Genomic DNA, 27,762 nt, shown 5'->3' with positions numbered 1-27,762 from the left:
AGCGAGGACAGGTCTGTCTCCCAAGATCTGTGAGAGTAAAGGATCATCTTTCAGGATAGGTTGTAGATCTCTGATGATGCGCTGGAGAGGTTTTAGTTGGGGGCTGAAGGTGACAGCTAGTGGTGTTCTGTTATTTTCTTTGTTGGGCCTGTCTTGTAGGAGGTGACTTCTGGGTACTCGTCTGGCTCTGTCAATCTGTTTTTTCACTTCAGCAGGTGGGTATTGTAGTTTTAAGAATGCTTGATAGAGATCTTGTAGGTGCTTGTCTCTATCCGAGGGATTGGAGCAAATGCGGTTATATCTTAGAGCTTGGCTGTAGACAATGGATCGTGTGGTGTGTCCTGGATGGAAGCTGGAGGCATGTAGGTAAGTGTAGCGGTCAGTAGGTTTCCGGTATAGGGTGGTATTGATGTGACCATCGCTTATTAGCACAGTAGTGTCCAGGAAATGGACCGCTTGTGTGGATTGATCTAGGCTGAGGTTGATGGTGGGATGGAAATTATTGAAATCATGGTGAAATTCCTCAAGGGCTTCTTTTCCATGGGTCCAGATGATGAAGATGTCATCAATGTAGCGCAAGTAGAGTAGGGGCGTTAGGGGACGAGAGCTAAGGAAGCGTTGTTCTAAGTCAGCCATAAAAATGTTGGCATATTGTGGGGCCATGCGGGTACCCATAGCAGTGCCGCTGACTTGAAGGTATATATTGTCCCCAAATGTGAAATAGTTGTGGGTGAGGACAAAATCACAAAGTTCAGCCACCAGGTTAGCTGTGACATTATCAGGGATACTGTTCCTGATAGCTTGTAGTCCATCTTTGTGTGGAATATTGGTGTAGAGGGCTTCTACGTCCATAGTGGCCAGGATGGTGTTTTCTGGAAGATCACCGATGGATTGTAGTTTCCTCAGGAAGTCAGTGGTGTCTCGAAGATAGCTGGGAGTGCTGGTAGCGTAGGGTCTGAGGAGAGAGTCTACATAACCAGACAAGCCTGATGTTAGGGTGCCAATGCCTGAGATGATGGGGCGTCCAGGATATCCAGGTTTATGGATCTTGGGTAGCAAATAGAATACCCCTGGTCGGGGTTCTAGGCATGTGTCTGTACGGATTTGTTCCTGTGCTTTGTCAGGGAGTTTTTTTAGCAGATGGTGTAGTTTCTTTAGGTAATCCTCAGTGGGATCAGAGGATAATGGCCTGTAGAATGTGGTGTTAGAGAGCTGTCTAGCAGCCTCCTGGTCATATTCCAATTTATTCATGATGACGACAGCACCTCCTTTGTCAGCCTTTTTGATTATGATGTCAGGGTTGTTTCTGAGGCTGTAGATGGCGTTGTGTTCAGCATGGCTGAGGTTATGTGGCAAGTGATGTTGCTTTTCCACAATTTCAGCCTTTGCACGTCGACGGAAGCAATCTATGTAGAAATCCAGTCTGTTGTTTCGACCGTCCGGAGGAGTCCATGCAGAATCCTTTTTTTTGTAGTGCTGGTAGGGAGGATTCTGTGGGTTAGTATGCTGTTCAGAGGTATGTTGGAAATATTCTTTGAGTCGGAGACGTCGAAAGTAGGATTCTAGGTCACCGCAGAACTGTATCATATTCATGGGTCTGGAGGGACAAAAGGAGAGGCCCCGAGATAGGACAGACTCTTCTGCTGGGCTAAGAGTATAGCTGGAAAGATTAACAATATTGCTGGGTGGGTTAAGGGAACTACTGTTGTGGCTGCTTGTGGCATGTAGCAGTTTAGATAGTTTAGTGTCCTTTTTCCTTTGTAGAGAGGCAAAGTTTGTCTTGTAAATGGCTTGTCTAGTTTTTGTAAAGTCTATCCATGAGGAAGTTTGTGTGGAAGGTTGGTTTCTTATGAGAGTATCCAGTTCTGAGAGCTCATTCTTAATCTTTCCCTGTTTGCTGTATAGGATGCTGATCAGGTGGTTTCGCAGTTTCTTTGAGAGTGTGTGACACAGTCTCTCAGCATAGTCTGTGTGATATGTAGATTGTAATGGATTTTTTACCTTTAGTCCTTTTGGTATGATGTCCATCTGCTTGCATTTGGAAAGGAAGATGATGTCTGTCTGTATCTGTACGAGTTTTTTCATGAGGTTGATGGATTTCCATTCCATACGGCTAAATGCAGTGCCTTGCATAATGACAGGTTTCAGAGTAACAGCCGTGTTAGTCTGTATCCGCAAAAAGAAGAACAGGAGTACTTGTGGCACCTTAGAGACTAACAAATTTATTAGAGCATAAGCTTTCGTGGACTACAGCCCACTTCTTCGGATGCATATAGAATGGAACATATATTGAGGAGATATATATACACACATACAGAGAGCATAAACAGGTGGGAGTTGTCTTACCAACTCTGAGAGGCCAATTAATTAAGAGAAAAAAAACTTTTGAAGTGATAATCAAGCTAGCCCAGTACAGACAGTTTGATAAGAAGTGTGAGAATACTTACAAGGGGAGATAGATTCAATGTTTGTAATGGCTCAGCCATTCCCAGTCCTTATTCAAACCGGAGTTGATTGTGTCTAGTTTGCATATCAATTCTAGCTCAGCAGTCTCTCTTTGGAGTCTGTTTTTGAAGTTTTTCTGTTGTAATATAGCCACCCGCAGGTCTGTCACTGAATGACCAGACAGGTTAAAGTGTTCTCCCACTGGTTTTTGAGTATTTTGATTCCTGATGTCAGATTTGTGTCCATTAATTCTTTTGCGTAGAGACTGTCCGGTTTGGCCAATGTACATGGCAGAGGGGCATTGCTGGCACATGATGGCATATATCACATTGGTAGATGTGCAGGTGAACGAGCCCCTGATGGTATGGCTGATGTGATTAGGTCCTATGATGATGTCACTTGAATAGATATGTGGACAGAGTTGGCATCGGGGTTTGTTACAAGGATAGGTTCCTGGGTTAGTGGTTTTGTTCAGTGATGTGTGGTTGCTGGTGAGTATTTGCTTTAGGTTGGGGGGTTGTCTGTAAGCGAGGACAGGTCTGTCTCCCAAGATCTGTGAGAGTAAAGGATCATCTTTCAGGATAGGTTGTAGATCTCTGATGATGCGCTGGAGAGGTTTTAGTTGGGGGCTGAAGGTGACAGCTAGTGGTGTTCTGTTATTTTCTTTGTTGGGCCTGTCTTGTAGGAGGTGACTTCTGGGTACTCGTCTGGCTCTGTCAATCTGTTTTTTCACTTCAGCAGGTGGGTATTGTAGTTTTAAGAATGCTTGATAGAGATCTTGTAGGTGCTTGTCTCTATCCGAGGGATTGGAGCAAATGCGGTTATATCTTAGAGCTTGGCTGTAGACAATGGATCGTGTGGTGTGTCCTGGATGGAAGCTGGAGGCATGTAGGTAAGTGTAGCGGTCAGTAGGTTTCCGGTATAGGGTGGTATTGATGTGACCATCGCTTATTAGCACAGTAGTGTCCAGGAAATGGACCGCTTGTGTGGATTGATCTAGGCTGAGGTTGATGGTGGGATGGAAATTATTGAAATCATGGTGAAATTCCTCAAGGGCTTCTTTTCCATGGGTCCAGATGATGAAGATGTCATCAATGTAGCGCAAGTAGAGTAGGGGCGTTAGGGGACGAGAGCTAAGGAAGCGTTGTTCTAAGTCAGCCATAAAAATGTTGGCATATTGTGGGGCCATGCGGGTACCCATAGCAGTGCCGCTGACTTGAAGGTATATATTGTCCCCAAATGTGAAATAGTTGTGGGTGAGGACAAAATCACAAAGTTCAGCCACCAGGTTAGCTGTGACATTATCAGGGATACTGTTCCTGATAGCTTGTAGTCCATCTTTGTGTGGAATATTGGTGTAGAGGGCTTCTACGTCCATAGTGGCCAGGATGGTGTTTTCTGGAAGATCACCGATGGATTGTAGTTTCCTCAGGAAGTCAGTGGTGTCTCGAAGATAGCTGGGAGTGCTGGTAGCGTAGGGTCTGAGGACAGAGTCTACATAACCAGACAAGCCTGATGTTAGGGTGCCAATGCCTGAGATGATGGGGCGTCCAGGATATCCAGGTTTATGGATCTTGGGTAGCAAATAGAATACCCCTGGTCGGGGTTCTAGGCATGTGTCTGTACGGATTTGTTCCTGTGCTTTGTCAGGGAGTTTTTTTAGCAGATGGTGTAGTTTCTTTAGGTAATCCTCAGTGGGATCAGAGGATAATGGCCTGTAGAATGTGGTGTTAGAGAGCTGTCTAGCAGCCTCCTGGTCATATTCCAATTTATTCATGATGACGACAGCACCTCCTTTGTCAGCCTTTTTGATTATGATGTCAGGGTTGTTTCTGAGGCTGTAGATGGCGTTGTGTTCAGCATGGCTGAGGTTATGTGGCAAGTGATGTTGCTTTTCCACAATTTCAGCCTTTGCACGTCGACGGAAGCAATCTATGTAGAAATCCAGTCTGTTGTTTCGACCGTCCGGAGGAGTCCATGCAGAATCCTTTTTTTTGTAGTGCTGGTAGGGAGGATTCTGTGGGTTAGTATGCTGTTCAGAGGTATGTTGGAAATATTCTTTGAGTCGGAGACGTCGAAAGTAGGATTCTAGGTCACCGCAGAACTGTATCATATTCATGGGTCTGGAGGGACAAAAGGAGAGGCCCCGAGATAGGACAGACTCTTCTGCTGGGCTAAGAGTATAGCTGGAAAGATTAACAATATTGCTGGGTGGGTTAAGGGAACTACTGTTGTGGCTGCTTGTGGCATGTAGCAGTTTAGATAGTTTAGTGTCCTTTTTCCTTTGTAGAGAGGCAAAGTTTGTCTTGTAAATGGCTTGTCTAGTTTTTGTAAAGTCTATCCATGAGGAAGTTTGTGTGGAAGGTTGGTTTCTTATGAGAGTATCCAGTTCTGAGAGCTCATTCTTAATCTTTCCCTGTTTGCTGTATAGGATGCTGATCAGGTGGTTTCGCAGTTTCTTTGAGAGTGTGTGACACAGTCTCTCAGCATAGTCTGTGTGATATGTAGATTGTAATGGATTTTTTACCTTTAGTCCTTTTGGTATGATGTCCATCTGCTTGCATTTGGAAAGGAAGATGATGTCTGTCTGTATCTGTACGAGTTTTTTCATGAGGTTGATGGATTTCCATTCCATACGGCTAAATGCAGTGCCTTGCATAATGACAGGTTTCAGAGTAACAGCCGTGTTAGTCTGTATCCGCAAAAAGAAGAACAGGAGTACTTGTGGCACCTTAGAGACTAACAAATTTATTAGAGCATAAGCTTTCGTGGACTACAGCCCACTTCTTCGGATGCATATAGAATGGAACATATATTGAGGAGATATATATACACACATACAGAGAGCATAAACAGGTGGGAGTTGTCTTACCACCTGTTTATGCTCTCTGTATGTGTGTATATATATCTCCTCAATATATGTTCCATTCTATATGCATCCGAAGAAGTGGGCTGTAGTCCACGAAAGCTTATGCTCTAATAAATTTGTTAGTCTCTAAGGTGCCACAAGTCCTCCTGTTCTTCTTTTTACAAACATGCTGGTTATTCATATAATTGTAAAATGCATGTGCTCGTGTTAGATGGGAAATAATGAATTCCCGCTGTATGATGAGAGGGAAGGTACTCTCATGGATGAGTAACTGGTTAAAAGACAAGAAACAAAGGGTACGAATAAATGGTCAGTTCTCACAATGGAGAGAGGTAACCAGTGCTGTGCAACATATTCCTAAATGGTCCGGGAAAGGGGGCAAACGATGAGGTAGTCAAGTCTGCGCACAATACTAAATGACTCCAGGTGCTCAAGTCCAAAGCTGACTGAGAAGAGCTACAAAGCAAAACTTGGTGGCTGGACTGCAAAAAAAGCAGAGGAAATTCATTCTGGATAAGTGCAAAGTGATTCACCCTGGAAAACCCAATCCCAACTACACGTACAAAATGACGGGGTCCACATGAGCTGGTACCTCTCAAGAAAGATCTTGGAGTCGTCATGGATCATTTTCTGAAAACATCTGCTCAACGTGCAGCAGCCGTCAAAAACCATAACAGTATATTAGGAACCATAAGGAGAGGGATAGAAAGATGGAAAATATCATAATGCCACTATATAAATCCATGATACGCCCATACTCTGAATAGCGGGGGCATGTCTGGTTGCTCCCTCTCAAAAGGATTTGTTAGAACTGGAAAAAGTACAGGGAAGGGCAACAAAAATGATGCGGGGTCTGGAACAGCTTCTGTATGAGGAGAGATTAAAAAGACTGGGATTGTTCAGCTTAGAAAAGAGACGACTATGGGGGGATTGGAGAGAGGTCTTTACAATCATTAGTGGTGTGGAGAAAGTGAATAGGGAAGTGGTATTTACCCCTTCACATAACACAAGACTCAGGGGTCACCCCAGGACATTAATGGGCAGCATGTTTAAAACAAACAAAAGGAAGAATTTCTTCACAGAACATTTCTAGAAAGCTGGCACGTCAGAGCATGAGCGTCTCTCAAAAGGCAGCTAACCTAGCACCTGCTATACGAGAGGGACTGCTCCCTGCAGGAGGACGATTTGGGGCGAATTCAGGGCTGGAAGGGTACTGAGGTCAGCCTGCCAGGGGTAGCCAGGCTGGGCAAAGCCAGGGTGAGGCGGCTGGGCTCAGAACTCTGGATCAAAAGCTGCCCAGCCCCGAGACCCCCAGGGTTACAAACAGATGGTGACTGAACCTGGGACTGGCCTGGGTGAAGCCCACAACGTCACAGTATCATCTGCAAACTGTATCAGTGATGATTTTATGTTTTCCCTGAGGAAAACACGCACGACATGGCTCAGCTACATTCCCCCCCGCCGCCACATCTCCTTTCCCAGGCCCCAGTTCCCTCTCAGGCCCCGGCCTGCTCTTCTCTCTAATGCTCAGGGGAGAAGCAGGCTCTGCCACTGGCCTAGGCCCGGGGACCTGCCTGGGAAGTCTAGTTCAGCCCCAGGAAGCAGGCTCCAGGCAGGACCCGCTAGTGAGACTCTCTGGTGGCTGTTATGTGGGAGCATCAGACTAATGCATGAGAAGGGGCCTTTCTCGCCTGCAGAGCTGTGATAGCTAGAGGAAGGGGGAGCACAGCTGGGCCCACTTTATAGGAGGCCTGTGTGGGTGTAACTGGGTGGAGTGAGAGGTGGGCTTAGCTCACCTGTGGGCTCACCTGCCAACCATTAAAGCCTCTCTCCTGTCACTCAGAGACAAACAGACCTTGCCCTCGGCAGCATTGTTGGCACAGGCTGTTTTCTCTGCTGAGACAGTCCCTGGGGTGGCCTCCCTTGTGGGGCTTTGCATGGCGAGGGGAGCCCCAGGAGGAGTTGATTTATGGGGCTGTGTTGTTTGGTGCGTTTAAAGATCTCTCCTCCCTGTGTGTGACTCTTTAGCACAGGATTTGTGCTGGCCCGAGCCTTGGGGCTGCCCATTCACACCAGGCGACTGCCCATCCTGGGTACCTGGGGCAGAAGGAGGAGGATAACATGCCAATCACACGGTGAGAGAGGCGCTATCCCTCCACTGCCCCCAGGTCGTGCAGAAAAGCTTCTCTCCCGCTCCTTGGGGCCCACCCCCGGGACTGGGCTATAAAGAGATCTAATGGCACAGCCCCACCTTGCTGACTAAGGCCTTCTGAACTGTGTTTTCCAACCAGCCCTCACTACTGTCGAGGAGGTAGTGCTGCTCCTTAGTGCCTGGGCACTTAATGTGAGTGATTAGCAGGCAGTCTGAGCCTGGCCATGTCTGTAATGGAAACAATTATTCCATTGAGCATCGTTTGTCATGAGGCTCTCTGGGCAAGGACATCCGGCAGAAGTGAACTGGAGCCATTAGTAACTCACTGGGTGACTTGGAGCAAGTCATTTAACGTCAGTTTACCCACTTATAAAATGGCCATAGTACTGGCTCAGTGCAACCTTCTGATGAAAGGCCGTGCAGGAGTGAAAAGAACTGCCAGGACTCAGTCCTGCAGTGCTCATGGATCCATTTCATGCATGCAAACTTCCTCCGAAGACTTCTTTGCATGAGCCATCGGGTGATACATTGTCATTCATACTCAGACACAAAGCTTTGCAAACTAGGTTGGCTTGTTTTAGTGTGGCTGGTTTAGTTTTCTATAGTAGTGCCAAGTTTAATGTGCTGCAATTCATTGCTGGAAATCGCATATATTTAAATGGCAATCTTGTTATTTTTAGGACGTGCAAGATATCAAATGACTGCAGCATTTTGGTGACAACCTCAGTTAAATATATGATTGTTTAATGGACCCAAGCCTGAAATAATTAACACAATGTAATAATGCAAGTGTTTTAATCCAAGTACCACAAATCTTGTTGTGTAAGCAGCTCATTCATAGACCAACACATGCATTTCAGTGGAAAGCTCCCTGCTGAAATAGATCTACCCATCACACTCCTGAATGTACCCATCTCATCCATTGTTGCCTGTTGCACTGACGATTTCACAGCCACAGCATGCTGCTCCGATATATGGAGGCTCTGATTTCATATCCATGGAGCCAGGAAGCTCAGGGCTAATGTGAACTCTCTCCTCCATCTCTGTTAAACTCAGGAATCTGTCACAGGACACACTGTACAGCAACCGGCCACTTCTGACACACCTGCAGCTTCTGGGGGGGATTTAAGATAGGTTTTTATTTGCTTCTTAGCATAACTAAAGCGAATAATAATTTGCATTAGATTTAATAATGCATAACAACACTGGCTACTGTTTATGTAATTTGTCATATAAAGCTCTCCAATCATTTTGCAGAAACGGGGGCGGTATCAGTATTCATAGTTTTGCATGGGGGGCATGAGGAGATCAAAGAACGGGCCACAGGCAGAGGCAGGATGAGAGTTATGATGTTTTATATTATAGCAATACTAACCAAGGCTCCCAACAACCTCTCGGCCCTATCGTGCCAGGAGCTGTACAGATACACCGAGGAAGAGTTGTTCCCTCACCTCCAAAGCTTGCAGCCTAGAGGGAGAAAGGAAGTACTGTGCTGTCCATTCACAGATGGGCACCTAAAGCACAGAGACATGGAGTGACTTCCAGAGGCGCACTGGAGAGCTGTGGTAGAGCTGGGACCTGACCACACCTCTCCTGAGCCCCAGTCTGGAGCTGCTGTGCTCTGACCACGGCTCCTGTTGCCCTTGTCTGACTCCAAGGCCCAGCAGAGTGGTACTGACTAGCTCTCAGAGGCTTTTGGCCTCACGGACGGGCTCAGGAGTTCACACAGCAGGATGCGCAAGAGGGACTTTGCCTAACGTGGCACTTAGGTGCTTTTACACCCAGCATTCAGGCATTGCTGGCCCCCCCAAAGCCCCCGCTCAGCGGCTGCCTCACCCTGGAGGTGCCTGAAGTCCCTTGGCACCTACGTTTCCACCGTTCAAGTCCCCGAGGTGCCTACATTTCAGTGACTGGCATGTGCTCAGCCGGCTCAGTCCTGGTACCGCCCAGCAGCAGCCTCACTTGGCTTCCTCCAGCGCCTGCTCTGAGCTCATCTAAATCCCCCAAAGCAGCTGGAAGAGGAGGTTGTACCCCATGGAGCTTTAGCTCAGGGGTTAGCGCCCTCATCCCACCTGTGAGAGAGCCTGGTTCAATTCTCCCCTCTGCCTGTTACGGAGCAGCATGCTCCAAACAATCCTGCCCTAACCACAAGGGATGGGATCCCTAGATTCTAGGGCTGGAAGGGACCTTGTAAGGTCATTGAGTGCCCCTGCATTCAGGGTAGGACCATCCCTGATAGACATTTATCTATCTGATATATAGAGAGACTCTTATATATCTCCAGAGATGGAGACTCCACACCTCCCTAGGTAACTTATTCCAGTGTTTAACCACCCTGACAGTTAGGAACTTTTTCCTAATGTCCAACCTAGACCTCCCTTGCTGCAGTTTAAGCCCATTCCTTCTGGTTCTATCCTTAGAGGCTAAGGTGAACAAGTTTTCTCCCTCCTCCTTATGACACTCTTTTAGATATACCTGAAAACTGCTCTCATGTCCCCTCTCAGTCTTCTCTTTTCCAAACCAAAGAAACCCAATTCTTTTAGCCTTCTGAGGTGGGAGGAGGGGATCTTGAAATCTCTCTTGTGAAGCTGTTCCACTGTCTCTATACAATCAGAGAGTCGTTGGGGCAAGAGTAAAACAAGTAATGGCACTTCACAGACATAGGCAGCTGCAGGATTGGAGCTCCCTGTAAAGGGGTGTTTCAGATTCTCCCCAAGAACATGCCAATCCAGCAAGGTCAGTGAAGCTGCGTTCATGCTGGTGGGCATTGCAAAAAGACAGCTATGCTACTAAGAGTCTGTCTTAGTAACCTGAAATCCTACCGAGCTGATACCACAAAGATTGCTGTGTTTCCAGCCTCTGTCGGTTGCTGCACAGAACAGCCCCTCTGCCTGGCTAGGGCAGGCTGCGATTTGCTTTGAGGGAAGCATGGTTACTTCTGGCCCGCTTTGACAGGGGTGATGTTTAGGGTGTCATTTCACGCAGGAAACATTCACCGTCTCCTTTTAGGCCATCTCTCACCCCTGCAGTGTTGCTCCTCCTCGGTCTTTAGCCGCAGCGGTTAGTTCTGCTCAAATCTCACTTCTCTCAAGCTTTCGTTCTCACAAAACCGCGAGCTGAACAGCAAGAGCTGGGCACCGTCCCAGAATCGTTCCCTTCGTGTGCCACAGGCGATGGGAGACACAGCGGGTGAGGCTGCTGACCCCGTCTTGCCTCTCCAGAGCTCGTTCCAACCCACAGGCTGCCTTTTGGCCACTGAGCCACGGCATCTTTGGGGAGGTCAGTTGTTATCAATACAACTCTCCAAGCCCACGAACTGGAAGGGCGATAAACACCCAGCATGAGGGAGGAGGGGGGTGCGAAGCCAGCTAGCGCAGGTAGAGCTCAGTGGAGAAGGCGTTTGCACAATCGCAAAGCCAGAACAGCAGCGACAGCCAAGGCGTTGGCCTTTCAGTACTAGGGTGCCCAGAGCATTGGCCTGCGCCTGGGTCACGGTCGCAAGAGCGACGGCTCATAGAGCAACTAATAATCCTTAGCCAAGGCCATGGCAGAGACAGAAGGATCCTCTACCGGCCCCGCTCACTCTTCGTATCGTGGCCTGTGCCGTACAGCAGGTGAGCGCCAGGGTCCTGCTGGCCTTGGAATCTCTGAATCTTGCCAATGGTCCTGACTCTGTCCTGGACCCTCCCACCTGGTCGTTTTCTAGGCAGATGCACTTGTAGGGCATGCAGATTTGATGGGGATTTTTCTGTTGACTTCCATGTGGCCAAAATTCATCCTGGATATTTCAGACTGGTATCCATTCATTTAGATAATTATCTCAACACTAAGTAATAACTGCTAAGGACATTTCTTTCATTTTATTTATATTTGCAATGCATATTCCAAAAGAGAGAAATAGGGATGTGGTTTATAAACGGTACTGAGTAGTTACTTGCATGAGTAGCTTTCAGAAGTCAATGGGATTATTTACGAGGAATAACTCACCGGCATCAGTAGGGGGTTGTGCACGGAACCCATACGTAGCATGGCTATCTAGACCCATCGTCCGCATCTGGAATTCTGGATTGAATCATATCAAAATCTAAAATTCCAATTTAATATCTGGACTAATTTCAGTGGAATAATTTGTGATTTTCTGGATTCATTTATTCTAACAATCGCGGGACTCAGCCTTCATGATTTTAAGGTTGGCTCATAGCTAGAGTTCTGTGAAATATTTGCAAAATTTCCACGTAAAATTTGCTTACTTTCAGGTTAAGTGGATTTGTGAGAATAAATGGCACAGACACATACTACGGAGCAATATAAAGTGAAAAAAACGATGACACAATCATTCCTGCATGCATATTTTCTGTGGAATTGTCTTTTCTTCATTCAGTGATAAGGAAATTGCCTAAGATGAAATAGAGTTGACCTATCTCATGCTAGATTTTCCACTAGGAGCAATGAATTACAGAGGATAGATTCTGAGCATGACAGACCAGCAGTCTAACACATGACACTACTGGGAGCAAGCTATTTTGTCTTCTAAACAAGCATCCCTGTAGAAATAATCTGCCAGAGTCATTTTCTGTGTCACTGACACTCTCTCTTTTTTTATTTTGTAAGGATTCACAGTCCCCTTGGATCTGCTCTATTTTAGTTGACTACTGGATTGCCTAGTGCAGATGTTATACCCAGGTCGTTCCCCGTTTGTATATACACAGGAATAACATCCCCCACGCAGCCACAGAGAACCGACCACCCAATCAACTAACTTGACTCTTGAAAAGACTCATTTGCATACAGTGATTATGATTCAAAAGGGATTCCTGTATCAATCGTTCTCACTCAGCAGAGTCTGAGATGCCAGAAATATTTCCTACGGTAGGTAGAGGGAAATCCTACTGCATCTCTGACGTGCTACTGCCTTAGCCAAGGTTGACTTTTTAGTAGAGACTGATATATTTCATGGCAGGGGCATCTTTAATTAAGTGAACAATTTCTAGGGTGTTTTTTCTTGAGTACCCCCAGAGGAGATCTGAGTTCTCCTTAGAAGCTTTTACTTTTTCTCTTTTACTTACTGCTTTCACGTTGCTCTTTTCTGTTCATTACCTGCCATGGCAATTGTCTCTGCTGACTGTGAGAGTTGTGCAGCATGCACCAGCTCTGCACTTTCATTCTTTATCTTTCTTCCCTGCCCCTGCATGTGAGAAGGGGAGGGGAGATGCCCAGATGGTGTAAGAGTTCCCTGGGATGCCCCTGGTTATTTCTCCCTGGTGTGTACCGGATACAAGTCCATGCCAGATGGGCTAGCATGCTGCACTTCTATGCCCTGTGGACCATTTGGGGTGCTCTTAAGCCTGTCAGAGCATGCCATGCTCATTAATGGGGCTTTAACTGTTATCTAACGGAGACGGATACCATCAGTGTTACTGACAAAGAGCCAAATCCAGTCATGCTGCCTTACCTTCCTGAGACAAGGGTCTCATTGGAATCAGTCCCCGTTCTGGCTCTGCCCCTAGCTGCTGCTCCTGTAGGGCAGAGGGGTGCGTCCTGCTTAGCGGCCAGCTGCAGAGAATGCTTGGGCAGCGTATAGCCAGCTCTGGGTCACCCGTTCTCCCCGTGCTCGCTCCAGGATGTGGCGCATTCGAGGGGCATGCTGAGTGCACCTGGTGCAAGCTAGACCAGCCCTGAGACCTAGCTTGGCTTCACCAACCCTGAGCTAGCCCCGGGATCAGAGGGCATCACATTCTGCTCTAGAGTGCCCCAGGATCTGACCTGAAAGAGAAATGGCCCAGAATTTGGACAAATAAAACCATTTTTTAAACTAAACACGACAGCTGCATTTTGGCTGACACCCGATATAGAACTGGGGCCTCCGGAGCTGAAAGCTGGACACAACATGAGCTGAAGAAGCAGCCTGTGAAACACACTCCCACCCTCGGTTCATGGGGCCAGGGAGGAGTACGTAACACACTGAGCAGTGGGTAATAGAAATGCTCTTTCATAGAATCTCAGGGTTGGAAGGGACCTCAGGAGGTATCTAGTCCCACCCCCTGCTCAAAGCAGGACCAATCCCCAGACAGGTTTTTGTTTGTTCATTTTTTAACACCCCACTTCCCTAAATGTCTCTCTCAAGGATTGAACTCACAGCACCGGGTTTAACAGGCCAATGCTCAAACCACTGAGCTATCCCTCCCCCCACTTTGCCTCATTGCAAAGGTAATATGCGCTAGTATTAAAGCAGTTCTATTTTCACTTCCTGTGGGACACAATTAGTTCTCCTCTCAGCAATGACTATTTATTTTGGGGCTAACTAAAGTTTATCATCACCTGATGTGTTCCAACCCATTGCTCCAAGCAGCTAACACAGGCCTGAAACCTGACATTGACAGCCTACCTGCACTGCTTTTACATATGCTCTTATCTGGAAACAAATGTGTTGTGCTGTGGTCCTCATAATTCTGTTTAGGCATTTTTAAAACCAATTCAAGACATTTCTGTGTATCAATTTTAAATGCATGCTACATCCTGCAAGCCACGGCCCTGGGGTACCCTTTATTGAAATGCTTATGTACAAGACAACCCAACACTGACAGCATCTCATGACGAATTGCAGCACTGGAATTTCGCTGAAAATGTATTCACTAAGGAGAACACTTCAGTTAGGCATCACAATAACAGAACTAATTCCTAAATTCTGGTAAACTCGGCTCAGAGGCTAGTTCCATGTAATCACTTCATTAGGAGGAATGAAACTCTAAAAAACAAACAACAAATCAGTTAATCTTTCTATTGCGCTAGATCATTTGGGAACGACAGAAACTGCTTCACATCTGCAGCCACAGGAATAGGAAGGCCTGATCTAACCAATATTATTCTGATATGAATTCATCAAAGGGGCTGTGCACTGAGGCTCACTGCCAGCCTTTCCAGGTGTCCGGCACGGAGCAGACAGACACTGAATGCCAATGAGCGCTCTCTTAGCAGCAGGATCTGCTTCAGCTCAGTTTTAGCTAAAACTTTTCAAAAATTAGCCAAGATGTTTTCCAGCAGTAATAGTAAATTACTTCTAGCTCGGTCTGTGTCCAACACAGACACAGGCCACCCACAGGGCAAAATATTTCCTCTAACATAGTTCATTTTATTGTGCATTTTTATAAGCCTCCTTTTTCTAAAAAAAAAGCCGAATACTTTAGTATATGCCGAATTCTTTATCCCCTAGTTAATGAGAACCACAGAAACATCCACAAGCGTATACAGTGACTGTCTTTGGGGCAATCGTTTCCAGGAGTCGTCTTTGGGAAATGAATGCTAGCCGTACAAATTCAATGCTCTTGACCGTTGTTTGGAATTCTGCTGAGCTTTATCGTTAATATGGAGGTGAAAGTACCAACAATGGCGGTGGCATTACATCCACAGAAGGCAGCTGCAATGTGCCCCTCAGTCATCAGAGAACAGCCAGTTTTCCAGGCCTGTGCCGTAATCCATGTTGTCTGACTTCTGCCCGTCTTGCTCAGAGCTACACAATGCCAGCAAAGCTCTGCCAGCTCTCACAGGTGACCATATTGAAGCTATACACAGAACGCAATCTCACTGCCTTTCCACTAGATGAACATTAAACTACTGCCCTAGGCTCTAGATGTAGTAAGATAATTTTAAGCACCCTATTGCTGGAGAACATGTCAGCCTGTAGCTAGTTTGTATAGCTGTTTGTTCTGCTTTACATGCCCTGCTGTGTCAGAGAGGGGCCATTCATTTAAAAAATAAATTATGTCAGCTTAGATAGAAACCAGAGCCATTGTTTCCTAGTTTTCCAACCAAATGAAGACTGTTTTGGGTGGTTGTGTGAGAGTGAAAACAAATATATCCAGTGAGTTTAGACATTACACTCACCAAACATCTTACCCACCACCACCCATAGACATGGGAGGCCAAGGTCTACACAGCACTTACATAATAATAATCTATTATTCACATTCTACTAGAGCCTAGAGGCTCAGGCAGGATCAGGCTTATATAAATATTATGCATGAAATGTTTATGCAAACATTTCAAACAAATCAGCCCAGGCCCCAAAGAGCTCGTGTGAATGTAAGAACATAAGAATGGCCACACTGGGTCAGACCTATGGTCCATCTAGCCCAGTATCCTGTCTTCTGACAGTAATGCCAGGTGCTTCAGAGGGAATGAACAGAACAGGGAATCACTGAGTGATCCATCCCGTTATCCAGTCCCAGCTTCTAGCAGTCAGAAGTTTAGGAACACCCAGAGCATGGGGTTGCATCCCTGGCCATCTGGGCCAATAGCCATTGATAGACCTATCCTCCATGAACTTATCTCATTCTTTTTTTAATCCAGTTATAGTTTTGGCTGTCACAACGTCCCCTGGCAAGGAGTTCCACAGATTGACTGTGTGTTGTGTGAAGCAGTATTTCCTTTTGTTTGTTTTAAACCTGCTGCCTATTAATTTCATTGGGTGATCTTTGGCTCTTGTGATATGTGAAGGAGTAAATAACACTTCCTTATTCGATTTCCCCATATCATTCATGATTTTATAGACCTCTGTCATATCCCCCCTTAGTCCCAAACTCTTTCATCTCTCCTTGTATGGAAGCTAATCATTTTTGTTCCTTTCTGTGTAATTTTTCCACTTCTAAATATATCTTTTTTGAGCTGGGGCAACCAGAACTGCACATAGCAATCAAGCTGTGTTTGTACCATGGATTTACAGAATGGCATTATGATATTTACTGTCTTATTACCTATCCCTTTCGTAATGGTTCCCAACATCCTGTTCGCTCACCAGCTAGTGTGAGACAAGACCCAACTAATGGGTGAAAGGCAGTCGGAGGTGGAGGAGAAGGCAGGATGAGGATAAGAATTATAAAATGATGCAATAGGATAGTCTAATGCCGATTTCTGAGGGATACGTTTATACCTTTTTTTTTCCTTTCAGTTTTTCCTATGCTTCTTTCTAGACTTTTCTTTTATCCTTTGCCAAGTTCTATTTCCAAATTTTCTGTTACTTTCTAGCTTTATTTAAAAATAAACTATGTGCGTATATGTCTGCCCTGTGTATGTACACCCCCCACACACACACACACGCACAATATTGTAAGGGGGTGCTTTAGTTATTCATAGAGTCATACATTCTAAGGCCAGAAGAGACCTTTGTAATAATCAGATCTGATCCTCCTCATTCCACAGGCAATGGGACTTCCCTGAATTAATTCCTGTTTGAATTAGAGCAGATCTTTTAGACAAACATTCTGTCGTCATTTAAAAATTGCAAGAGGTGGAAAATCTACCACACCCCAATGGTTCCAATGGTTAATTAACCTCACTGTTAAAATTTTCTGCCTTATCACTAGACTGGATTTGTCTAGTTTCAGCCACTGGATCTTGTTATGCCTTTCTCTGCTAGACTAAAGAGCCATGTCTTACTAGATATCACTCCCCCATTTAGGTGCTTGTAGCCTGTAATCAAGTCACCACTTAATCTTCTCTTGACTAAAGTGTGAGTTTCTTAAACCTCTCACTGTAAGATAAATTTTCCAGACATCCATTTATTCTTGGGGGGGGGCGGGTTCTGACCCTTCTCCAATCTACCAACATCCTTCTTTTTTTTTAAATTTATAATGGAGATATCCTATTTCCTAGAACTGGAAGGGACCTTGAAAGGTCATCAAGTCCAGCCCCCTGCCTTCACTAGCAGGACCAAGTACTGATTTTACCCCACATCCCCAAGTGGCCCCCTCAAGGATTGAACTCACAACCCTGGGTTTAGCAGGCCAATGCTCAAACCACTGAGCTATCCCTCCCCCCCATTGTCTTGAATTGTGGACACCAGAACTGGGCACAGGATTCCAGCAGTGGTTGCACCAGTGCCGAAAATCAAAAGTAAAATCACCTCTCTGCTCTGACTCGAGATTCTCCTGCTTATGCATCCCAGGATCGCATTTGCCTTTTTGGATATTGGCTTCACCTTCCCCTGCTGCAGTATCCCCCATGTAGCTCATTCATCTGGGGCCTTTCTGCTCTCCCCCACATCACGCCCCAGTTCCCGGTGCCATTTCAGAACAGCCAGCCAAGGACTCCAGGCCAAACCATCCTTGGGTCAGGTGCTTTGTGCCACCTTGCACTCCCCCATTCTGAGACTCCCCTAGCTTGCGACCTGGCCCCATGGGCTGCTGCTGCAGCCACGAATAGCCAGGCCAGATGACCGTCCTGGCCACACCCCCTCCTCCCCGACCCTGCCCCTGCATGCCTAGCATGGGGGATCGTGTGAGGATTGTGCAGGCTGTCTATGCCAGGGATGGGGGAAAGGGAATTCCCTGGGGGGCGGAGCAGGCCTTTACCATGGTGATGACAATGATGACGACTATCCCATGCACCCATAATGCCTTCCCTTTGTTGACAAAGCGGAAAGATGCTGGTGCACAGTGAATTTCTGGGCTTGCACAATGTGGCATCAACATTTTCACCTCTTCTTAAGTGTGTGTGTGTGTGCACGCGCACGTGTGTGCCATCTCTGAATTCAGCATCTGTCTATTCTTGCCACCTTGTATTAGTTTAAAGCGTGAGGCAGCAAACACTGTAATGCTACCTGATTCTCCACAGCTCAGCATGGACTCAGCTTGAGTGGGGATGAGCCTTGTCTACACGTACAGCATGTGACGTTGTGCAGTCTATATGGTTTTATAAAAAACTTGATAATAAGTCAATATAATGTAACTGAGATAGTTTTAGAGAAAATACGGTAATAAGTGAATGTAAGTAACTGGGATATGCCTCATGCAAAAGGTCTCTTGTAAGGTATCATTCCAAAGCTTATAATCTACTGAATGTGATCATCTGATTTGTATAAATGTACCACTCTTGTATCTAAAACTAGAAATATAAAATGTAACTCTGAGGGCCTATTGTAATTGTGTAAAGTGTGGACCATTAATGATGGTTTGGAATCTTGATGACTCCCATTGTCTGCAGATGGCTGTATTTACCTGTGAGTCTTCCTGTATATGTGTGTGCTGGCAAGTGAGTAATGAAGTCTTGCAGTGACATGTGATCATGTCACCTGAACTGGAATCCATCTTTAACCTGGTGCTTTTCCAGTGAGGGTGGGTGGAAACCCAGAGAGACAAAGAGTTCCCGCCTTATGCAAAAGATATATAAAGGGGGGAAGAGAACAGAGATGGGAGAAGCCATCATGAAGAATCCCCTAGCTACCACCTGAGCTGCAACAAGAGCTGTACCAGGGGAAAGAATTGTGCCCAGGCCTGGAAGATGTCCAGTCTGAGAAAAACTTACTGAAGCATCTCTGAGGGTGAGATTATCTGTATTTAGTTTGATTAGGCATAGATTTGCGCATTTTATTTTATTTTGCTTGGTGACTTACTTTGTTCTGTCTGTTACTACTTTGAACCACTTAAATCCTACTGTCTGTATTTAATAAAATCACTTTTTATTTAGTAATTTACTCAGAGTATGTATTAATACCTGGGGGAGCAAACAACTGTGCATATCTCTCTATCAGTGTTATAGAGGGCGAACAATTTATGCGTTTGCCCTGCATAAGCTTTATGCAGGGTAAAACGGATTTATTTGGGTTTAGACCCCATTGGGAGTTGGGCATCTGAGTGCTAGAGACAAGCACACTACTGCGAGCTGTTTTCAGGTAAACTTGCAGCTTTGGGACAAGTGATTCAGACCCTGGATCTGTGTCTGGAGCCAAACAGGAGTGTCTGGCTCAGCAAGACAGGGTGCTGGAGTCCTGAGCTGGCAGGGAAAACAGAAGCAGGGGTAGTCTTTGCACATCTGGTGGCAGCTCCCAAGGGGGTTTCTGTGATCCAACCCGTCACACAGCACCACTGCAGCACTTTGTGAAGAACCTACCTATGCCGGCAGGAGGGCGTGTCCCATTGGCGTATGGATTCCACCTCCCCGAGAGGGCGAAGCTATGTTGACAGGAGAAGCCCTCCCATCGACAGAACACTGTCTACTCCAGGGGTTAGCTTGGTAGAATTGTGTCACTCGGGGGCATGGGTTTTCCACCCCCCTGAGCAGTGTTGTTACACTGATGTAAGTCTGTAGTGTAGACCAAGCCTAGGGCAGTAGCATTTCAGAATCGAGTGCCGGCTTCAACTGTGGCTTGGGTCAGTGCAGTGTTCTGGGACATTTTCAACTAGTCATTATCACAAAACAGCCCTACAGAGCCCACTTTATCCGTCCTTGTGCAGGCAATGCTCCCAGAGAAGTCCATGGGATGTTGTCTCAGGAGTGCAGGAAGTGGATCCTAACACAGTTCCCTCCTGAGAGAAGGTAGGCCCAGTTCTGAGATTAGCAGAGCTGTGTGAAGAGCATCAAGTGTGCACTAAGTTAGGCTCCGCATTATACTTTAATCCTCACTCTGAGTAGCATGTGCACCACTATTTGGGAGATCCCAGTTTGCGTCAATGAACGGTTGTCGTGTACACTCACTGAGAGTCACGGGGCAGGCCCTTGCACAGAGCACATTTACTGCTGGCAAGCTCTGCTCAGACGTATTTGCAGCAGTGTGAACGTGAAGTTTTAAATAATTTGCATCATGCCAATGAAGGGAACATGTCTATCCTGTGCACGTCCTGTCCTGTACATCTGTCATCCCACCACAGAAAAGTGATGGTTTTAAAAGCCAATTACTTTCTGGGTAAGATAATAGGAATGAGATACTAGACATGATGAGTTAGCTCCTCGAAATCTCTAGTTTAAATCTTTTCCTCACTGAAATGCCAACAGGCATGAAAATCTGATTCTACTGGATGGCCGATCCCCATCGGAGAGTGTGGCTGTGATACTGAAGTCTGAGTCCTTGCACTTATATCTGTATGTATGCCGTGCGGACATGATCACTTTCCTGTTTCCGCAAAGGAATTGCAGGAGACTGTGTTGTAAAATATGAGTCAGCAACCCCTGCTAAGTAACTGCAGGGAAATGGTGCTGTTTGTTCCATTTGGCAGAGTACGGTGGTAGCAGGGCTGGTTCTGCAGCTGTCTCGTTGTGCCTGATCTCTGAATGACTCTCCATTGCTGCCACGGTTACACTTCACAGGATCAAACCATTAATCCAGCAGTTCGGAAATAAGGAGTTGTGTCCCTGTGCAGAGACGTTCAGGAGAGAAGCCCCATTCTAGGCCGATGACAGAGGAGAATAATTATTGCCTCAAAGGAGCAGAAACGCAGCTGGGTACCAAGATATTAAAAGCAGGACTTGCCTTTAAGAAAATCAAGCACGTTATCGCCACACTTCTGGAAGATAACGTCCTAAAATACTCCACCCAGTCCAAGGAGCAGCAGACAGTATTCTGCATAACCAGCTCAGGGATAATTAACTCAATATTTACAATATTTTCAATATTTACTTGGAATCATCCAGTAAAACATAAAATACCTCCGGGGACCGTTCCTCTTCCTTCTACAGAACCGTAAATCCTACAGGGATCCCCCAGGAAGTGCCATGGATTCTAAGGAATACTCAAAAGCCTTCTGTATGTGCAATTCATTCACCATTCTGTAAAACAGGATACCAACAGATCCCTCTCTCTAGGACCTAACCCGTCACTTGTAGATCAGCTCTCAAGTTCCATTCTCTGCATTACACACACGATACTGATTGGTGGGTTAGTGGGACAAGGAGGAGAGGGAGAGGATATTGTTTTTTAGTACTTTTCTAGTTCTCACAAGGAAAAAAAATATTTGTATTAAAGACTGACACAATGAAAGAAAAAAATAAAAAGCACGCTGAAGAATTTTTCTGGAAGGCATAAATTACTACTCTGTTAGGATTTTCTCGTAATCAGTGATGTAACAACTTTTTAAAATAATAGGCCAGGTGTTAGGTGAGTAAACAGGAATGCACAAAGCTCCTTACAGTTGACATTTCACACACCAGTGCTGATATTTCTTACATCTACAACTAATTGTTGGACTAATAAAGAATTTTGTCTGGGTTTTAAAACGTTTCCAGGTAATGTACTAATAGCCCTGGCAAAGCTCCTTTGGCACCACTCTTTCAAAGACAGTGTTTGGTGCAAACTGGCTTGTTTGAGATGAAGTTAAGCTACAAAAGTGCATGCTCGAAGGAATTGGGTTTGCCTCCTGCCTAGGCTTATTACCTAGCTTTGGCATTAGCAGTGACTTATAAATTGACCCTCACTGTACAAATACAGATGTGGTAAGGAGTCAGTACAGGGTATTGTTGTTACCCAAACAATTGGATGTAAATTCTATACCCAGTTTGTATTATTTTATTGTTCAATGCATCTCCAAAGTGATATTTAACAGAGTCATAAATACAGAGTTTATGAGCCATGAAATGGCTTTAATCAAAAATACCACAGAAATCGATCTACCTATTTATTATTTTTTCCAAAGGTCAGAGAGTAGCTAGGTCAAAGCTCAGTGATCAGCCCTCTGGCATGGACCGGTTTAGCATTCTAAACCAAGATGTCAGTTCTGGCCAGGATTGTCCTTGGAGGTTTCTGACAATAAGCAACAATAAAAGACCAAAATAATCAGTCATCACCTGCTTCTCAGTTAAAAAGAACCTTCATTTCTTCTCCAGAGCAGGTTTCCATGTGGTATGCCGCCCCAATAATACACTGGTAGCAGTGTACCAGACAGTTATGTATATGTCTCTGTACATGATATCATCATTTAGAGAAAGCAGCAGCTGGTGTTTCTGTGCTCACCTGTACTGAAATTATGAGCATATGGCAACTCACACAGCAAGATTTATTTCTTAGACTGGAACATAGCAGACAAACTAAGCCTATCGAGAACAGCAAGTTCAACAGTGTGACGATCTTGCCTCATTAACTTAATTGGAAATAAGTCTGTGCCCCCAGTGGTGTGCCATCTATCTATGCAATGCGTGCATTGCATCCCCAACCAGCTGGGTGTTGTCCGACTGGATCCGCGGGAAGATGCTGTCTGGCCCCTGAACACACGCGTAGAACAAAATGGCATCCTCCACACCGCGTGATCTCACACGCACTGTGCGTGCAAGGTCATGCCGCATGGAGGATGCCATTTTGCAGGTCACATCTTGCATGCAAAAAAGTCGTCGTATGCTTACTAAAAATGTCAGACACACCACTGTTTCTCTCTCCACCACATGCTAGAGAGGGACTAAATGTAAAATCCGTTTATGGCATAGATAAGCCCGAGTTGAGAAGAATGTGACAATGCTGATACCAATGCAGGCGTATACTAGAATAAATTGATAATCCCTTACTAGGGAGCATATCATAACATAGACCATACAATATAATTGCATCTTTCTTCTTGAGTCTCAATAGTTTTTAATGACTCTCTGGGTGCAAAAGCTTCCTAGGAAATGCGCAGGTGACTCAGCACTGGGTTCTGGTACAAAAAGCTAGGCAGAGTAGATTGATAACTGGGAGGATGGCTTCGCAGACTGTGGGATTTGGTTACACAAACTATATAGGACAAAATTCCTACGTTCTGAACCTTCTTTAGAACCAAAATCTGTTTGAAAAGTGAGACTTAGGGGGTCGTTTGTACTTTCATCCCAGTTTCAGGGGGGAAAATATGTTAAATACAAACTATATTCTCAGTGACTCTGATGTCAAGGGGATGGAATGAGAAAACTCATGGAATCCAGCTCAAGCGTCGAGTCAGAAGGAGAGTAAGAGAGAAGGCTGGTTCTGCTACAGGGGAAGAACTATTAGCTGGTTATCAGTCCTTTGAAATAACGCTGCCAGGTGTCTTGCTAAACTCTCCCAAACTGCTTCTCCTATAAATCTTCCTTTTCTCTTTCCCTCAGTGATTTTGAACTGGATGTAAATCTGAAATAAGACTAAGGTTCCTGTGAAACAGACGCAGACCTTAATATTCCATAAAGGGAAGAAAATCAAAGGGACTTGGTGGTAAAGGAACTGTGAAAAGAGAAGATGACACATCTTTCTATCGAACACTGACACAGTGACCCCAAAGGTTGCGAATATGGGAGGCCGAGAAGTGCCAGTTCCTCCTGTTTTCCCCCAAACCGTCTGTTTCTATTGCTTCAAACAAACGATGTCACTTTGTGTTTTGCAGGTTATAGCCCTATGAGGAACAGACTCTTTGAGGCATCACTATACTGTCAATATTTACTCTGTTAGCAACTAGAACTCAAATCATTGTCCTAGGTATTGTTCAGAGAGCTCATGATCTAGAGTTGTGGACAAATTGCAAGAGGTGAATAAGGAAAAGGGAGGAGGAGGGGACAGAAGGATGAACATTGTGTTTACCAGGTACTCCCCACTTTAAATATTCGGCAGGATCACCAGCTGAGGACTTGTGTCTTGACATTGCAGTGAAACTGCTGTCTCCAGGATGGCAGAAATGGGAGAGGGCTGTGCTTGTGTTTTCGTACCTGGGCGTGTGTGTGTGTGTGTGTGTGTGCTCCTGCTTTGTGCTATGCCTCATTTGCATACATTAAACCAAGTGAGACATTCCGTGTTTCTCAGATTGAACTTCAACCAGTGAGCTGGAGTGGGATGAGAATCCCCCTTCTTCCCCACCCCCTCGTTCCCCAGTGGATTCTCTGTCACACTATCAGGCAGTTTGGGGGCTCCAGGTTCCTGAGCTGCACAGCAACATGCAAATGAAATTCCCCTCCCGTTGTGTTTTTGCACCGAGTGCAAGGAAAGTGAGAACCCAGATTTAATGTAAAACCTTGTCAGGGAATTTCATAGTTTTTCAAACTTCCAGATGTGCCTGGAAACTGAAATAGATTTTACTCATGTCATGAATATAAAGGGAAGGGTGACCACCTTTCTGTATACAGTGCTATGGGGTCCCTCCTGGCCAGAGGCACACAATCCTCTTACCTGTAAAGGGTTAAGAAGCTCAGGTAACCCAGCTGACACCTGACCAAAAGGACCAATAAGAGGACAAGATACTTTCAAATCTGTGGCGGGGGAGGCTTTGTTCTGTCTGTTCTGTGTGATTGCCGGAGTCAGATCAAGGAAGCAAGCAATCCAACTCCTATAAAGTTAGTAAGTATTTAGCAAGGAAATGTGTTAGTTTACTTATGTTTTGGCTTGTGTTTTCCTTTGTGTAAGAGGGAGGTTTATGCCTGGTTTTGTAACATTAAGGTTTTGCTTAGAGGGGAGATCCTCTGTATTCTTGAGTCTTTTGTTATTCTGTAAAGTACTTACCATCCTGATTTTACAGAGGTAATTCTTTTACCTTTTCTGTAATTAAAATCCCTCTTTTAAGAACCTGATTGATTTTTTCATTGGTTTAAGACCCAAGGGTTTGGATCTGTGTTCACCTGTACCAATTGGTGAGGATATATTCTCAAGCCTCCCCAGGAAAAGGGGTGTAGGGGTTTGGGGGGATATTTGGGGAAGGTAGGGCTCCAAGTGGCCCTCCCTAAATGTTTGTTTAAATCACTTGGTGGTGGCAGCATTACCTAATCTAAGGTACAAGGAAAGGATTTGTGCCTTGGGGAGTTTTTAACCTAAGCTGGTAGAAATAAGCTTATGGGGTCTTTCATGTGGCTCCCCACATCTGTTCCCCAGAGTTCAGAGTGGGGAGGGAACCCTGACAACTCAGTTAATAGATTACAAGGAATGGGGTTGTATATTTCTATTTCACTAGGCAGAAAGGACAGGAAGCCATTAGAAAGAAATAACCCTCCCCTGAAAAAAAAATCAGTTGAGCTTGTTAATTCCTCCAAAGAGGTCTGAGCATATTATGTTCATCCTTTTTTAAAGGAAACACTGCTGAGCTGGGTTGGAATTTAAGGTATGAATCATAAAACATATTCCCATGAACGCGATGCCTGGTTTCTGATTTTGTGAATCTTGCACATCATAGAAGCTAAGGTGAGCGTGTGAGTCAAATGGAAAAATGCAGGAGGTGGAAGAGCTGTGGGTAGTTTCAAAGCAGAGTTCCGGAAGGCATGCACTGTAGGCACTGGATGGTAGGGCTGGCTTGGTCAAAGGAGCATAAGGGAGCGAGGCACCAGAATTCCAGTGGAACCTGGACACCAGTCTGACTGTGTCATTTCTATGAACAAGGCAATGGGTGAAATTTCTGAACTGGATCAACACTGATAAAGGCAGAAGCTTTGCTAACAGCAGGCAGTCAGGGGGGAGAATTTTACAAATGCTTAGTCTTAGTACTCCCCTTAAATGGAGTAAATGGGCCTGGGTAGGCCAGAGGAAATACTGGCATGTGAGAATAAAAGGAGAGCTGTGCAAGTATTGAGCAAAGGTCCGGGAACCCTTTGTTTTGGCTTGAATGTCTCTGTAGTTATGGGATAGCAAGTTGATGTCATCTGCGAAGTCAAAGTCCCCTAACTTCTGTGTGAAAGTCCCTTGTACGTCCTTGTCTTACTCCCAGTAAAAAGGTCATGGGTGACATAGCCATCCTTCTTTGATGGCCATAGTAACCTGAAATGGCCAAGGCAGTTCATTGTTCTGTATTTCTTAGCATGTTATATTTTCATAGATGCTCTAAATGATGTTCACAAATTTCTAAGGGATTCCATAGTGGCATAGCAATTTCCATAAAACTGTTCTTTCCACTGTCTCAAAGCCTTTCTGGAAGTCTGTAAAATTAATGTAAAATGGTAACTGCTATTAATCAGCTGTGAGAAAACTAAAACCATGAGAATCAACACACAACAAGAAACACCACTAATGCTTTCTGGGACTAACTTAGAAGAAGTCCAATATTTTACATATCTTGGCAGCATTGTAAGTACAATAGATGGAACAGCTGAAGACATTAAAGCCAGAATAGTAAAAGCCAGATGTGCCTTTGTAACTCTAAAATGACCTGGAGAAACAGAAATCTTGCCCTCTAAACTAAACTTCAAATATTTAACACTATTGAAAAGTCAGGCTTATTATATGGAGCTTAAAACTTAATATGACCCTAATAGCTAAACTCCAAGTTTTCATAAACAGCTGCCTGAGACAAATCCTCAATATTAGATGGCCAGAAAAAAAATCAGAAATGAAGATCTCTGAGGAAGGACAAAACAAAAACTGATAGGACAGGAAATTATGGAACAAAAATGGGGATGGTTAGGACATATATGGAAGAAAGGTCTGAATAACATAACAAGACAGATATTGGACTGGGACCCGCAGGGCAAGAGGTGATGAGATAGAGCAAAGGTAACATGGAAAGTCACAATAGAAGCAGAATTGAACGTTATCATAATGACACGGGAAGAAGCTAAGACTGCAGCAGGAGACTGGCAAAGATGGAAGGCAGTGGTGAAGGCCCTATGTTCTGCCTGGGCCAGAGAGGCGTGAGAGAGAGAGAAAACACTGATGTTCTATGATCAAGATAGAGATAAAGCCAAGTCCGAAAAACTTTGCAACTGACAGAGCTGTCTGCAATGATTATTATGCCAGTAACTTGCCTTACACTGCACAAAACTGAGTCTATGTGGTCTCTTCTCAGCCAGGCCAAAAACCTGGCTGTTGTGATAACTGGGTCTCCACATTTACCCTAAAAGTGAACGAAAGTTCATAAGACATCACAATAACCTGTAACAAGAAATATGGATGGGAAAAGGTACAAAAGAGAGAGGGACAAGTGGTGTTCAGCCACCCGAGATTGAGCAATAACAGGTCTGTGATGCCCTTAGATGTCCGGGGCTGCACGCGTGCTACACTGACTGGCTCAGCATGTGTCTACCCTACGCCGACAGGTGCGGGTAACCCGTTGAACCCCATTCGTGATGGGGATCGGGGATTGCAATTATTCCCCATGAACGAGGAATTCCCAGTAAGTGCGGGTCATAAGCTCGCGTTGATTAAGTCCCTGCCCTTTGTACACTAGTTATGCGACCCCCGAGCGGTCGGCGTCCAACTTCTTAGAGGGACAAGTGGCGTTCAGCCACCCGAGATTGAGCAATAAAAGAGAGAGGGCCACTCTGAGGACAAGGATAAGTGGGCTGAATGAGGGGTTCCTGGTGGAGGGGAGATGCCATCAGGTCTCTGCTGCACTGCAGGGACTTTGTCTTTTGCCCCTGGATCCTGAAAGTCATCAATCATTGTGAAGCCCAGACCTCAGCGAGGATATCTGGCCATTGCCACCTCACCAATGGAGACTCCAGAAAGAGACATGGGAGATCCTGCCTGTTTCCCCTTCCCTTCTCTGTTCCCTTCTGCCCCACTATTTTCTCCTGTCCTGTCTTTCTCTTTCTTTCTTGGCTTTTCATCTGATCATGAGGTCAACTGTGCCAGACGGCACAATGAGAGGAGACGGCCCATCCAGCTCTATCCAGTCTGCCCATC

The 27,762-nt window shown here is 45.3% G+C and overlaps 1 long non-coding RNA gene across 1 annotated transcript; it reads right to left on the bottom strand.

The window, feature by feature from the left end:
- Positions 1-6,938: 6,938 nt before the first annotated feature.
- Positions 6,939-27,376, bottom strand: LOC117876751. Its single transcript, XR_004645537.1, has 4 exons — positions 27,300-27,376; positions 19,111-19,114; positions 10,731-10,735; positions 6,939-6,949 (listed from the first exon to the last, which is right to left on the bottom strand). It is a non-coding gene; the product is annotated as an uncharacterized LOC117876751 (long non-coding RNA).
- Between the last annotated feature and the right edge of the window lie 386 nt (positions 27,377-27,762).

Source organism: Trachemys scripta, chromosome 4 (genome assembly GCF_013100865.1).
Source record: "Trachemys scripta elegans isolate TJP31775 chromosome 4, CAS_Tse_1.0, whole genome shotgun sequence".
NCBI classification, from domain to species: Eukaryota; Metazoa; Chordata; order Testudines; family Emydidae; genus Trachemys; species Trachemys scripta.
Note: the sequence above shows the minus strand (reverse complement) of the source record. Positions and strands in the feature narration are given on the sequence as shown.